The sequence below is a fragment of the Triturus cristatus genome, chromosome 12, assembly GCF_964204655.1.
Source record: "Triturus cristatus chromosome 12, aTriCri1.1, whole genome shotgun sequence".
Classification (NCBI taxonomy): domain Eukaryota; kingdom Metazoa; phylum Chordata; class Amphibia; order Caudata; family Salamandridae; genus Triturus; species Triturus cristatus.
The window spans coordinates 620145540-620157101 of NC_140595.1; the positions used below are offsets into that span (position 1 = coordinate 620145540).

General features: G+C 46.9%; 1 long non-coding RNA gene across 1 annotated transcript; it reads left to right on the plus strand.

The window, feature by feature from the left end:
- Window positions 1–395: 395 nt before the first annotated feature.
- Window positions 396–10009, plus strand: LOC146776413 (uncharacterized). Its single transcript, XR_014971956.1, has 3 exons — window positions 396–688; window positions 6198–6263; window positions 8385–10009. It is a non-coding gene; the product is annotated as an uncharacterized LOC146776413 (long non-coding RNA).
- Window positions 10010–11562: the final 1553 nt, after the last annotated feature.

Below are 11562 nucleotides of genomic sequence, written 5' to 3' on the forward strand. Positions count from 1 at the left end.
CGGTGACGAACCTCCACCACCCTGTACCCGGATGCACCAGCCCCCCATCACTTCTCTCTTGTTTCAGCCAGCGTGACCCGAATAAAAGGGAGGCGCGCGCGCGCTCCTGCGGCGACAGCCCGGGTCCAGAAGCCGCCGCTGATAACATTATGGGCGCAGGTGCGCGGGGACAGGAGTGACCTATCAGCCCCGGAGGGTCGGCGGAGAAGGGCATTACTTCATTAAATCCATGTTACGGCCCCGCTAAGCCGCCTCCCCGCCTCAGAGAGGCTCCGTGCCATTTAAGACACTGCCGGCGAGGGCCTGTTCTGACGGAAGCCCGCGTTTGTTCCCTATCTCCCTCTCTCTCTTTCCGAAAATTGATAATTAACCTTTTGCACACGTGGCTTTTGTGCGGAGTCGGCGGCGGCGGCTGCAGGCCGCTGATAGGGGAATCGCGCCGGAGCAGCGGGCGCGCGTCCTGCACACAATCTGCGCCGCGCACAGCCGCCGAGCCGAGATAAGCGCCGCTTATTCACCAGCTGCACGGCCGGCTGCCGGCGCGGGCCCGACGCATCTCCCCGAAAAACTACTCGAGGTGATGGCGAGGCGATGGGGAGCGCAGATAGGGGAGGCAGCGACGGCGGGGGCCCCGGCGCCGGGAGAGCTGAGGGGGGTAATGCACATGCGCTGTGTTGCTGGTGCAAAGGTATCTAGCAAGGCTACCCCTTGCCTCATATGACATGCATTTGCCCCAGGGCTTTAAGTGGGCCGGGTCCTGCCGGTGCTCAGCATTGTCAGTTCTAAAATGTAGGTGTTGAAACGGGTCCCTATCGGGCTCTCCGTTTTTGCCCTTACCTTCAGGGTGAAAAACAAATCTTAACTCTGCTGCAGAACCACACTTCACTGCCTTTGAAGTAACTTCAAAGAGACTCGTTATAGTTCTTTCACAGTCTCATCATTTCAGAACTGAAGCATTTTCAATATCACGAAGCCATAGCATTCCTGGTTTGTCTATATAATGTTACTTGTATTATATATCTGGATGCAATGACCGAAACAACAAAATAGCCGTCGGGCGTCACACTGCTAAGCATAGATTTTTAGTTTAGGTGTTTTTAAGTCACGCCCTTAATCCTATCGACCGCGCCCCTTTGAGAGATTCACCAGTTTTTTCATCCCACTGACTTCAAGCCCTCACTCCCACTGAGAAAGCTGAGGAGGATAATGCACCTGCTATGTGCTGTTAAAGCATGGTGGGTAGGACCCATGCCAGGGTTTCAGGCCATCTCTGGCCCTGACTGACACATGCACTAGCGCTGGGGTAGTTGAGTGGGTTACTGCACCTGTCATGTGCTGTTGCAGCACAGGAGTTCGACATAGGTTAAGGGTTGCACCATTGCAGGATATATGTCATGGTTTCAGGCTACTTCTAGCCCTAGCGGCTCCTGACCCCGCACTCGGATAGCTGAGTGGCTACTTGCACCTGCAGTGAGCTATAAACTATTAGAGCAGGAGTGTCCAGGGGGACTGTATCCATGCGAGGGAGTTCGTCACCCCAACTGGCCATGACTAGATGACGCAGTCACGATAGCTAAGTAGGTTAATGTGCCTGCTGTAAGTTATGTGCTGTTTGTAGGGGTGTCCAGCATGGTTCCAGGAGGGCAGGGTCCTTGCCAGGGAGGTTCCTGCACCCTAAACAACCCAGGCACCTTCAATGAGATAGATCTGCAGGTCAATGCGCCTGCTGTGCGCGATGTGCTGTTAGAGCAGGAATGTTAAGCACAAGCCAAGGGGAACACGATTCATATTGGATGGATTCCCTGAACACGTGACATGGGTCTGACCTTCTCAGGCCTTAGTGAACAGCATTGGTGTGGCATAGACATTGATAGTAGAGCGGGTTTAATCACAACATTACCGTTTCCGTGTACAATTAGCACCTCTAGCTCAGGTGTTTCCCTAGCAGGCTATTTGTAGTCTTGAATTTGTTATAGGATTGGCAGGACTACAAGTCCCAGGTGTAAAACTTAAACCTGGCCTGGGTGAGAAGAAAGGGGTGACCCCCTCCTCCATAGAACTCAGAAGTGCAAGAGGCCTTGTATGGTCCCAAAGCCCAGCCCACTGTTTGGATTGCCAGAGGAATCTATGCCACTAGGCACATTGTTTCCAGCTCTGTGCTCTCAATGAACAAATGAGTGCATTCTGGGATTTGTAGTCTGGGTTCAATTGAACCAGCGGCATAAATAATTCTAAAAACAATGATAATTTTAAAAATAGAGTGCTTTGCTAAAAAAAGGTCTATCTCCCGGGGAACGGAGAGATCTGGAAACCCTTGCCTTTGGTTCCATCCACTGTGAATACCTGTGTGTATCTGAGAGCCACACGTTTCTGTTTCTGCAAGGATGACTGTCCTTCTCGGTCCATAAAACTGTCCCATGTCTAGTTGGGCAAAGGAAACATCTTATATCAGCCCCTTGGGGTGAGTGCATTTGCAACATTTGAGTCTTCATCATTTGTATAGTATTGAGTGATAGATAATATTGAATAATTTCCCTATGAGACAAGAACTTTCCCAGTAGAATAATAATTAGTGAGTTGTGATATCACAAGTGCACCCAGAGTTCATGCAAAAAACCTGGCCCTCCAAACCATAATCTGAGGATCGGAGAGACTCCTTTAGGTCTCGCCTGACCCAGCGCTTGCGCTGGTCTGGCGAAACTTTAAGTAAGGGCTTCAAAAAATGCTACCACCGGCTACAGCTTAGAGTGCATGTGCGCGCTTGAGCAGAGGCGCCATATGGCATTCCTCATGCTCATTAAGCGCATCGCTCTCCGTGCGCTTGATCGCGATCACTTTCGCGTCGCGCGACGGCTTTCGCGCACCACTCGAGAGACTACCACTGCCACCCCGTGGCCTTAAATAGCAATGATATCTTCTGTATTTAAAGGCTTGCAGGTACCGGTTGTGTAATTCAGTGATATGCACTAATAGAAATTGATATTATGCAATAATAAACATTTTACAATAACTATGGGCAGATCGAATTCTTCTCGGAAACCAATCCCTTTGTCAAGCCATGACAACCCCCAATGTGCTAAACAGTTTAATATTACTAAAGTTAAGATTGTAATTAACTAGTGTGCATATTTACATCTCGTAATTAAATCATGCGTAACAAGACAGCTTCATAAAAGTTCAATACATCAAGTCAGTACAGGAATCCAAGTCTAATGACCTATGATACAGAGCCACCCGATCAGTGCGTTAAATGGGAAAAAATAAGTGCAAGTACTCACAAAAATAGAGGTGTGGCAAGTGGGTGGGGCTAGGGGCGGGTCTAAGGGTAAGATATGATCATACATGCAGCCTCTCTGCTCTTTCTCTCTCCCCCTCTCTCACACATGCATGCTCTCTCTCACACACACACAGGCACGCACACATGCACATTCTCTCTCACACACACACACACACACACACATGCACTCTCTCTCACTTTCTCTCACACACGCGCATTCTCTTTCTCTCTCTCCCTCTCTCTCGCGTGCACACACAGGCACTCATGCACACATGCATTCTCTCTCTTTCTTTGGGGTGTAGTGCCGAGGCACCATTGATTCCTGCTACGCATGGTAAGTCATTCATTGGTGCTTTTATTATGATACAAGGACCCCTTGCTCCCTTTCAGGCCTCCAGCACTGGTGGCGTGGTGGTGGCAGTGTGCAGTGCCGAAGCACTTTTGACTTCTGCTATGCACGGTAAGGCATTCATTGGTGCTCACTGCTTTCAATAGGGCCATGGCTTGACAGCAGGCAGGCCTCTGCTCCCTGTCACGTCTCCAGCAGTGGTGGTGCATCATTCATTCCAGCTGCTCAGGGCTGGCGCCTGTTAATGATTCTCCTGCAGCTGCGGAGTCAGCAGTGGGTGCGGTTGTGAAAGGCTAGGGTGGTGTGTGCGCGTTCCCTCACTCCTTTTCCTGCTCTACTCCACGCTCCCCGCTTGTCCCTCGTGTGTATATTACAGAGGTCCGAAAAACACAGCATTTGAAATACCTAAAAACATGAAAAGATTGCATGAGAACCGGTGCCGCGGGGCACCTTTCCACCCATTGATTGGATATACCCGCTCTCCCTACAACTCTCTCTCTCTTTCACGCACACAAGCTCTCGCTCTCTCCCTCTCTCACACACGCATGCACACACACATGCAGGCTCTCTCTCTCTCCCTCTCTCTCTCACACACAGGCACGCACACATGCACGCTCTCTCTCTCTTTCTCACACACACACAGGCACACATGCACGCTCTCTCGCACACACACACACATACTCCATCCTCTGTAATCTTTCCCGCACCAGTACTCTCCGTGTTGCTTCTAAGCCCTGCTTTCGTTACTTCCCTCCATTAGCCTTAAAAAAAAAGCTTTGCCACTGCTTTATTTTTCTTTATTTACCAGTACAACTTGGATCAGTAAATAGAAAAAAAAAAGAAAACTTCACACGCACGCTGTAGGTGCGTTCATGTGTTGTGCTTTTACCTACAAAATGACACAGCTGCTGCGACTGCATAATAGCATCTTTTTTTTTTAATGGGGAGTTCCTCTTTATCCATGCTGCACAACATCGCTAAACAAGCATTGGCATAGCCAATAGGTCTCGCCTTTGGGACATTAAGTGTTTAGTTATCCAGCACAATATCCTTGGTGCAACAACATCAACTGTTGCATTGCTAAACACTTATAAGGTACTAGGTTTAGCCATGCAACAGCTGATGTTGCACCAAGGATATTGTGCTGCAAAACTAAATACTTATAAGGTCCCAAAAGCGAGACCTATTGGCTATGTCAATGCTTGTTTTAATTTCCTATCTGATTTTTCAACTGCTCACCAAAGCTCACACACACATTCCTCTACCTCTCAATAATTCCACTTACCCATCAGGATATCCTGTGGTCTGTCTCCTCCCAACATGGTATATATATAAAAAAAGAAACCTCCCCCAGTCTGAGGAATACAAGGGTGCACAGTACCGTTCGCACAACTGCACTACTCAGAAAAGCTCAGCCTCCCTAAATACTGCAACATTGTCCTAACTTTCTCCCTTACTGTTTTTGGTATTGTATAGAATAGAGTACCACCATCGAGTATGTCGCCTTCTGTGGCACGGCACGCCTTAGTGAGTTTTAATAGCTATATAATCCATACATTATGCCACACATTATTAAGAATTGCCCCACGCTCCATCTGCTATTACCAGTCGGCAGGGGCCATAGATTCTCCAGCACCAGCCACTGTTTATTCACAATCTGTTGTGCTCGGCTATACACTCTTTCCCACCCGCTTCTTCACCCACATCACTTCTCCAGCCCTGGGTTCCTAGCGTTGCACCCCAGCTCCTTTATTGGCACTGCTTGTGATCTTGGGCAACTTACTCTATTAGCCCATTAATGGTATGAACTGTCGTGGTTAATTTGGAAATATTGACTCTGATACTCAGAGCCGGCCTTAGCTAAAATAGTGTCCTCGGACCTGGGAGGAGAGACATTTAGCGGCCTTGCTGATGGTAGTGAATTAAATGAGGCAGCAGGGGGTCCCTTATGTGTTCACTGGTCAGTACATGGATGAGCTGGGACTGGTTCCTAAAGATAAACATCCCTGGACCCCCCCCCCCTCCCCCCAGTTCACCTAAATCACTGATAGCTCAGCTGCCTCATGCACATGATGGTTTTGTTGATATGTGTCAGCAGGGGTCAAAGGGTGAAGGGAGGGCAAGAAAGGGGGCTAAAGGGGTGTCAAAAACATCGCCCACTGTGTTATAATAAACGACTAAAGCCACTTTAAACTGGAAAATCAGACAGAAACGAACAGGACAAGGTCGGAGCAAGATGAGAGGGGCGCTGATGTTGGCATCACCTTAATGGCCGGCCCTGCTGATGCTACACAGCAGCGTGGTACCTTGTGACATTTAACCTATAAGAAAACAAGTGACCAATCTATACTTATCGAGGCACCTTCACTTGCAAAATCAATGAAGACCTGAAGCTTCCTCCCACACAAACTCTGTGATTGGGTGACCTGATCTCTGCATAATTCCTAAGTAATAGAATGTCATTTAGTTCATGTTACTGCTTTGTTTGTTTCTCTAACATGTACTCTTTGTATATCGAGCACTTTCCAGTGAATTGTTCTTTAAAAATATTCATACATCATATGATTTCAGGGGCTGTGATATAGGAGCTGCCTTGAACAAAGGCCAGATGGCTGCATACCTCTGAAGACATCTTCAGTGAGTCTTGGCTTTTTAGCCAACAACATGTCGCATTTTTAGACTTGCAGTTGCTTTTTAACAATTATAGGTATGGTATTACAAATGACAGCATGTGATTGCTTGTGGCTGAATGTGTCTCATATGGCACGGGGTCTGGTGGCAGCTATGAAATCTGAAAGATTCGGCACAAAGTGTTTTATATGAAAAAATGTGAAGTGCTGAAAATAAGGGGAAGCGCTGTTAATCACTTTAACAATGTGATATGTAATTTAAGGGGCGCAATATTTTTTTTTTGTCTAACATTATTGAACGAATGAAAACGGTACTTGTAAAGTGCATGATCGCTCAAACAGAGCACCCTGGCGCTAAACCAAGCACTATTCCTCAATTCAACCTTCGCAAAATAAGTCAAACAGAAAACAGAAAACTGACTTGAATATAGTTACAAACAACCCTAGACTCAGTCCAGCCCAAACGGTTGAGTCATGTTCCCTCAATTGGAACACAACTATCCCTGAACATGCCTCAACGTCTAAGTGCAGTTTGAGTCCCTTTGTCATAGGGGCTACGGGATCAGCATGTGGCCTACATGTGCCAAGTAGGACCACTTAGGAAGGACAACAAAAAGGGATCTGTGGAAGTCAAGTCAAGTCAAGTCATAAAATTTGTATAGCGCACTACGTACCCAGAGGGTTTCAAGGCGCTTAGGAAGGGGAGGAGGATTATTTGTCAAATATCCACGTTTTAAGCTGCTTTCTGAACGCTAGGTGGTTCTGGGTGAGGCGAAGGTAGGCGGGGAGTGAGTTCCATGTTTTAGCAGCCAGGTATGCAAAGGATCTGCCTCCCATGGTGGTCTTGTTGATGCGAGGTATAGTGGCGAGGGCTTGGCTGGAAGATCGTAGTTGGCGGGAGGGGGTGTAGAAGGACAGTCGAGAGTTGAGGCAATCTGGTCCGATGTCGTAGAGTGATTTGTGTGCGTGGGTAAGCAGTCGGAAGGTGATCCTCTTATTGACGGGTAGCCAGTGGAGGTCTTTAAGGTGATCAGAGATGTGTTCGTTGCGAGGGATGTCTAATATGAGCCTGGCTGATGCGTTTTGGATTCGTTGGAGTTTCTTCTGGAGCTTTGCTGATCTCACACTACCTTTTGGCCAGAATTGAATTATATCTTTTATTTGCTCAGTGTGCCATTGCAGATGGACCAACTAAGTGCAAATCAGCTTTGGCCTACACACAAGAGACGCTTCATCTTGAAGGGCTCAGTCATGCAAATTCAGACATGTTCCTGCCGTGTAAAGTCCTAACAGGAACCACATCCAGGCATTACAGTGCTAGTATTTTAGGTTCAATGAGTACTGAATCTGCCAGATTCTGTTATCTTTCAGGAAAATTAGCTTCTATGTCATTAAATCTAAGAGACCTTGGTCCCTATAATCGATGCACCCAGATTGTTCATGGACACCTTCAAAGTCTGGAAAAGTCGCTTCGGAAAGTTCCTGGGATTTAAAATTCTAAAATACCTCCCTGGTGGCATGTCAAAACAGGGAGAAATGAAACAGAAAAAAACAGACCCAGAAAATCAGTTGCTAAATATCTACCCTACTGAAATATTTCCTTAAAAAAGTTTTGTCATAAAAATCCACAATCAAACATTAAAGTATGCTACAATTTAGCCAGTCCAGCCAAGGTGGAGCATGTGTCTGGCTAGATTTAGGAATTCAAAACAGGTTGAAATTCTTGAAGGAAGATCTGTATGATCAATATTTTTGACAATCTACATTTTTTGAATTTGTGCTTTTTCAGTGTTTGATTTTTAAGTATGGTTTCAGATGGAACCACGGACCATGTGTCCTTTCATACCCATTCAATCACGGCTTCTTTCAATCACTAGTCTAATAGTACTTCATTTCAGGATCTTGCAACCATAAACTTACTTCATTCTCCTTCCAGAGGCAGTTTGCTAATCAAACTACCCCATGAGCTTCTAGTTCACTCAACACACTCTGCATTGCTAATTAAAACAATACAAACAAGTCCTAGACATTATTCCTACAACATTAACTGCCTACCGCTTCTTTCATGATATGAGGTCACGAAGTATGTTACCCACTATTGACGCTCTCTCCCATTTTCTCTTGCCAGGTAGAGTGCACCTGCAAGACTTTGTCACTGGATCTGTGGCTTCCTCCCATGGGAGACTGGAAGTATTGCCTCACCTGTCGTTGCAGAAGCTGAAAGGAGCTACCTGACCATGTACCTGCTCACCCCCTGTGTCTCGGAGCCTCTGCCTTCTACTCCAGCCAGGGGTTTAGCAGGCTCTGTCTGTAAAATACACCAGCTCATGTGGTATGCTTTGAGTGAAGAGGAGACCCATGGATCCTTGTGAACACATCTCCCGGACTCTCAACCTAACCATTCTGGAGGACCACCACTAAAGACTGTGTGACCCGTTCTGTTGCCCTTGGCATCTCTGTATGATTTTGATAAGGCCGGAATCCGCTATCAGAATTTAACTAGGAACCCTAGGTCCATGGGTCTTTTGTTACCTGCTGAGAAGTATAAAGGGGAGAAATAACTCATTTGAGGCAATCCAACCTTTCCGATGACTAAGACTCAAAAGATCACAGACTCTGAACTCCAATATAGTGGATTTATTACAAAGCCAGAAACAACTAAATGTACAAGCACCTCAGGACGAGGTTGCAAAAATGCATGGGAACTAATATAAAGCCATATGCTGCGAGTAAGCTTAATCCGATGGATCATGAAAAGAATGAAAATCTCCAAAAACAGAACACAGGCAATGACTGCCCCAACGTCTAAGTCAGACTTCATCTGCAGCTGAAAAGTGAAAAGCATTAGACTATCCCTACTCTATCTCTAAAGTGACATCCCTACTTAGCATTCCCCAGGCAAGATCAATAAAAGGTGTCAGCTCGTGAAGACTTCCTAAGAAGTACACTTACGTTGTTTGGGTCAAGTAGCCAAAGCTACAGAGCTCGTTCTAAGATGCTCTCTCTCTCTCTCTCTCTCTTCATCGATCTCCTTACCCCTTCTCCTAATTCCCTTCTTCTCTGCCTCCTACCTCGGGACACTGTCCCTAATACAAAATGCACAGATATAAAAAACGCCCACAGATCACCTCATCTCACTGGGCATTTCTCATAGGTAAATTTCCACCGTCTTCCCCACTCCGTCCAAGTTCAGCTCGATGACCTTGATTTCCAGGCCTCCTCAGTGAGCAAGAACACCGGCTCCCAATTATCGACATTCCGTATACAATGTATCATCTCTCCTCCATGCCTAACTTCTAAAACAAAAGGAGTTAGTTTTAACTAACAAAGGCAGCTTCTTCCACCTGCAACAGAAACGTGAGAACAGAACAACCTTGCATGCACATGAAATTAGCTGACTACCTCCAAATGCAAGAGCTTACCAGGGAAATTACATTTTCAGGCCTACACAAATCGGCCAACATAAAAATAAATGAACAGGCCTTTCAAATACACAGAAGTGAACATTTCATTTAGGCTTTTAAACATCAAATTATACACACAGGTTAACGGTGCTTTCCTTTGCGAGCATCTACAATTGTTACACGTTAAGCACAATTAGTCATCTCTACGTGCAGACTTTAATATGATGTACGTTTAAATCAAATGCATTACATTACACATGAGCTTTTCGTTAGGCAATTGCAATATACTAAAGGTTACACTTTCCAAACATAAATGCCATTACGTTTCTTTTGCATGGCACAAATCAATTTCTAGACTAAACAATGTGGACGGACCCACTGAGTAAATGTGTGATGATCACTGTTGTGATAAGCACATGGAACCATTAGGTTTTCTTAAAAGACCCCTCACACACCAACCTAGTTGGTGTCATGCTTCATCATTGGGGTCCCAACCGGTTGGCCGAATGCCCCCCGTTGTGCTATAACGCCTGATTACAGCAGAGCTGGTGTGGTGTGATTTGTGTGAAGTGTTGTGAATGAAAAATATCTCTGGGAATCCTTACCTGTAGTATTTATTAATGACGGCCCAGGATATAGTTAAAAACTGGTGGTGCAACTACTGGAGGGGTATTATTGCTCCTAGTTGGCTAGTAACGTGGTCTACATGTTTCAGCCCAAAAACGTAGGTACAGTGGGCTTTCTTCAGGACCGGGTGAGTGAAAACGCGAGTGGCAAAATTACATTTCCACGTGAATTTGTGAGGTGCCAACACATGCGCTAAGGTGTGTGGCAGTAGCTAAGGGTGTTGGTGTACTTACAGACACTCTGTCAAACAAAAACACTAAATTTAAGTGCTAGGCAGAGATTTGAGGCTCGGGAGGGGTTTCATCTGTAGTTCCACTTTGGTGTAGATGAGTGTCCCGCCAAAAACCTGATGTGGTATCCCGTAGTCACGTAGTTCCATCCGGGACTACGGGAGACCACATCAGGTTTTTGACGGGACACTCATCTACACCAAAGTGGGACTACAGATGATACCCCTCCTGAGCCTCGAACCTCTGCCTAGAACTTAAATTTAGTGTTTTTGTTTGACAGAGTGTCTGTAACTACACCAACACCCTTAGCTACTGCCACACACCTTAGCCAGTGGCCCATGAGGTGTGTGTGGGGGCGCTGTTGCAGGAAGGAGTGTGGCCACTCAACCTCGGACTGCGGGGGCAGTTAGGCGATGGCTCGGCAAGGCCTGGAGTGCCTGTAGCATCCGGGACACAGTGCGGGACCTAGCCAGGCCCCGCCGAACTACAGCGTGCCTGGGAGCCATGTGGATTGACCCACCCCTGATGGTGTGCAGGCAGGTGTCCTGCTGGAGCTGAGTGCCTCGCTCCCAGATACGGCGCCAACTGATGAGAGGAGGGTGGTGGTGCTCCTGCGGCGGGACCCCTCACAGTAGCTGTGTGCCGGAGTCGGGCGTGCCTTGGAGGTGTAGCCTTTGGGTAGAAGGGAGACGGAGCTGCACCGCGGGCCTTGGATGCGATGGGGGATTGCAGCTGTATGAACTAAATTCAGGCATTATACTCAGGGGGTGTAGCGGACTGTTTCTCTGTAGACCAGAATCAAGACACTCCATCACTATAGATCCAATGTCCTCAATATATAAAAAAGACTGCTCAAGAGCACTGTGATAGCAGGGGGCATGAGTGAGGACTCACCTTGTGCCGCTTCCCCACCAAGGAATCTTTTGATCACAAATCATGATTATAGTTTGTTTACCTCTCACAGCCATTGGACACCAGTGCGGTCCTGCCTTGTGGAGATACATAAACGACGATTGGCTGCCGCTGCACTGATATTGGGGTGCCC